Here is a 3,917-nt window from a genome sequence, read left to right as displayed (position 1 = left end):
GAAGAGGCAATTTATCAATTACTTCTATTTTTGCTCTATCTACCTCAATTCCTCTCCCAGATATTAGGTGTCCTAAGACAATTCCTTCTTGTACCATAAAATGACATTTTTCCCAATTTAAGACTAAATTCACTTTAGAGCAACGCTGCAATACTTTAGTTAGATTTAATAGACAGTCATCAAAGGAAATACCATAAACTGAAAAGTCATCCATGAAAACTTCCATCTCTTTTTCTAATAAATCACTAAAGATTGTAGTCATACATCTTTGAAAGGTAGCAGGTGCATTACATAGGCCAAAAGGCATTCTCCTATAAGCAAAAGTACCATAGGGACATGTAAAAGTAGTTTTCTCTTGGTCTAATGGATGAATAGGGATTTGATGAAAACCGGAGTATCCGTCCAAATAACAAAAGTATGAATGCATTGCTAACCTTTCAAGCATTTGATCAATAAAAGGTAAGGGAAAGTGATCCTTTCTAGTGGCATTATTTAATTTTCTATAATCAACACACATACGCCACCCAGTCACAGTTCTTGTGGGAATTAATTCATTATTATCATTTTTAACTACTGTCATCCCACCTTTCTTAGGAACCACATGAACTGGACTTACCCAAGGACTATCAGATATAGCATAAATTACCTTAGCATCCAATAATTTCAAAATTTCTTTCTTTACCTCTTCTTTCATCTTGGGATTTAGTCTTCTTTGAGCTTCAACAGAAGGTTTGGATCCTTCCTCCAAGAAGATGCGATGCATACAAAATGAAGAACTAATTCCCTTTATATCAGCCATAGTATATCCAATAACTTTTCTAAATTTTCTCAACTCATTGAGAAGTTTTTCAGTTTCTTTTTCATTTAAAGCTGAATTTACTATGACTGGATAAGTGGAATTAGCCCCCAAAAAGTCATACCTTAAAGATGAAGGAAGTGGTTTAAGTTCTAACTTTGGAGAGTTTTCTTCTTGCCAATCTGTTGAAGACTCAAGAAGACTTTCTACTAGAGGATCTTTTTCTTTACACGGGGGACTTGAATCGATCAAGCAAGCATAATTAGGTTGAATCCCCTCAAGATCTATGTGCTTTCCTCCAACTAGAAAATTCTCCAAGGGATCCCTCAAAATAGATCTCATGACTTCTTCCTCCATGTCTTTAGGCAATATATCAACCCTGCAGCAAATATTTTCAAGAGAAGGTTGTCTAACAGATTTAGCAATATTAAATTCCATTGTTTCATCATTAATGGATAAGGACAATTTTCCATGTTTGACATCTACTATCACGCCTGCTGTAGCCAAAAATGGTCTACCTAGTATGATTGGTATTTGTTTGTCCTCTTCCATTTCTAAAACAACAAAATCTCCCGGAATTAAAAATTTACCTATCTTAACTGGAACATCTTCTAAAATTCCTATGGGATATTTTATAGATCTATCTGCTAACTGGATTGACATTGCTGTAGGCTTTAATTCTCTCATATCTAATTTCTTGCAAATTGATAAAGGCATTAAACTGATACTTGCCCCAAGGTCACATAAGGCTTTTTCAAACCTTAGATTTCCAATGAGACAAGGTATAGAGAAACTACCAGGATCCTTAAGTTTTTTGGGCAAATTATGATGGATCAATGTAACAGTCTCTCTATCATCCAATTTCCTTCGGTTAGCTAAAAGATCCTTAAGAAATTTAGCATATGTAGGCATCTGTTGTAGAGCTTCTACAAATGGAATGTTTACATACACTTGTTTGATCATATTTAAAAATTTTTCAAATTGTCTATCAAGTTTAGTCCTTGCTAACCTTTGAGGAAAAGGAATTGGAGGGTGATAAACAGTTTGAGGCTTTGATGAAGATACTTTTTCTTTTTCTAATCTCTCTTTTTCAGGTTTTTCAACCATAGGAGAAGCGTCTTCATCAATCTCAATATTATCATTTTGATTAGACACAGGTCTATCTAATTTCTTCCCACTCCTTAAAGTAACAGTATTAACATTTTCAGCTGGGTTTGCAACTGTTTTACCTGGGAACTTACCTGGAGAATTGTTTGAACTAGGCATCAACTGTGCAATTTGATTTTCCAGCATCTTGTTGTGGAGAGTAATATTCTCAACCTTGACAGCAAGGTTTTGAATAGAATTTGCCATTGAATCATTGGTCTGTTTTTGATTAGTGACAAAATTCTCCATAAGGTTTTCTAATCTTGAAACACTTTGTTGAATTGAGGGTGTCTGTACTGGATTTCCTTCCCCATTAATGAAGTGATTGGACGGACAGAAATTAGGTTGCTGATTGCTAGTTCCTTGAACTGGGTTATTCTTCCAAGAAAAGTTAGGATGATTCTTCCAACCAGGGTTGTATGTGTTGGAATATGGATTACTCTTCTCTCTTCGAGGAGTGTCATAGAAATTATGAGAAGCTGCCACCTGTTCAGTAGTATCTTCTTTTTCTCCAGTAAAAATTGAGGTACAATCTACTGCAGTGAGCCCTTGTTCCCTACAAAGGTCACATACTTGATTTGTAGCCACTGAATTAACCTTAGCTTTTTCCATCTTGTCTAATCTTTGATTAAGAGTATCAAATTTTGCTAAGAGTAACTCAATATTGTTCACTTCATATCGCCCCGGAGTTCCTTTCCTTGCTGTGACTTCTCTTTCACTGTATTGGCTATGATTTGAGGCTACATTTTCCAAAATAATCATGCAGTCATTAATAGGTTTCCCCATGAAAGATCCTCCAGCTGCTGAGTCTAATATCATGGTGCTTTGTTGGTCCAATCCTTCAAAGAAAAATTGGATGGTAAGCCAACGGTTGAAGCCATGTTGTGGGCATGCTTGAAGATATCCTTTGAACCGCTCCCATGCTTCATAAATAGTCTCTCCAGTGCCTTGTTGGAAATTAGTGATTTTCTTCCTCAATTCTTTAGTTTTAGAAGGAGGAAAGAATTTCTCTAGAAAAGCTCTTTCACATAATTCCCAAGTTGCTATCTTTTCTCTAGGCATTGTTCTTAGCCACACCTTTGCCTTATCTCTCAAGGTGAGTGAGAATAAGCGGAGTCGCATTCCATCAGAAACTTCATAATCAAATTGCTGGGTCTCACAGATTTCCAAGAACCCCTCTAAGTGGTCATTAGGATCTTCTGATGGTAGTCCTCCAAAGGTGTTCTGTTTGAGCATATTCACCAGAGAAGCTGGTACAGTAGCTCCAGTTTGCATCTCCCCTCCAGGTATCCCACGAGCTACGGGTGCAGAGTAATCCCGAAGCGGTAAATTATCTCGTTGTGCAGCCATGTCAAATTCTCTAAAAAGGTTTCTTTTCCTTCTCAGGAGAGTTCTTTCAATCTCAGGATCAAGTGGTGTTGGTTTCCCAAGACGTAGAGATCTCTTTTGCATTAACCCTAAGGCACTGCAAAAAAAAAAAAGAAAGTGACCCGTGAAATCTGAATTGGAGAAGTAAACACTAAAAAAATAAATTATTTATTTATTTAATTTTTTTTTTTTTTAAAATTCGAATTAAAATAATTGTAATTTAAATCAAGAGACGTAGTCCCCGGCAACGGCGCCAAAAACTTGATGTATGGAAAACCGCAAGTGTACGGTTGTCGTCAAGTAATAAATATCGAATCACAGGGACTACGTGTTTGACCTAGAATTACTAGTATTTTAATTTGAATTTTAAAACAGATGGAATTTTTGTTTTGAGATGATAAGATCAGATTCGATGGTAAAAGAGATAGTAATGCAATTAATGAATAAGATAAAACTTTAAGATAAGATAAGGAGATTTCCGGGAATCTAGGGTTCGCACAAAGAGTTCCAACATTATTGAATTATTATTTTCATTAATTAATTCTATTCCATCTTGAAGGTAGTCTTAACCTAATTTAATCCTTGCACCTTCTCAGGCTACGAGGAC

General features: G+C 35.9%; 1 non-coding gene across 1 annotated transcript; it reads left to right on the top strand.

The window, feature by feature from the left end:
- Window positions 1–2,816: 2,816 nt before the first annotated feature.
- LOC145956619 (small nucleolar RNA R71) lies at window positions 2,817–2,923 on the top strand. Its single transcript, XR_014432858.1, has one exon. It is a non-coding gene; the product is annotated as a small nucleolar RNA R71 (small nucleolar RNA).
- The last annotated feature ends 994 nt before the right edge of the window (window positions 2,924–3,917 follow it).

This window comes from Cajanus cajan, chromosome 3, assembly GCF_000230855.2.
Source record: "Cajanus cajan strain Asha chromosome 3, NIPB_CcT2T_4, whole genome shotgun sequence".
Lineage (NCBI taxonomy): Eukaryota > Viridiplantae > Streptophyta > Magnoliopsida > Fabales > Fabaceae > Cajanus > Cajanus cajan.
This window is presented reverse-complemented; position numbering and strand designations above follow the sequence as displayed.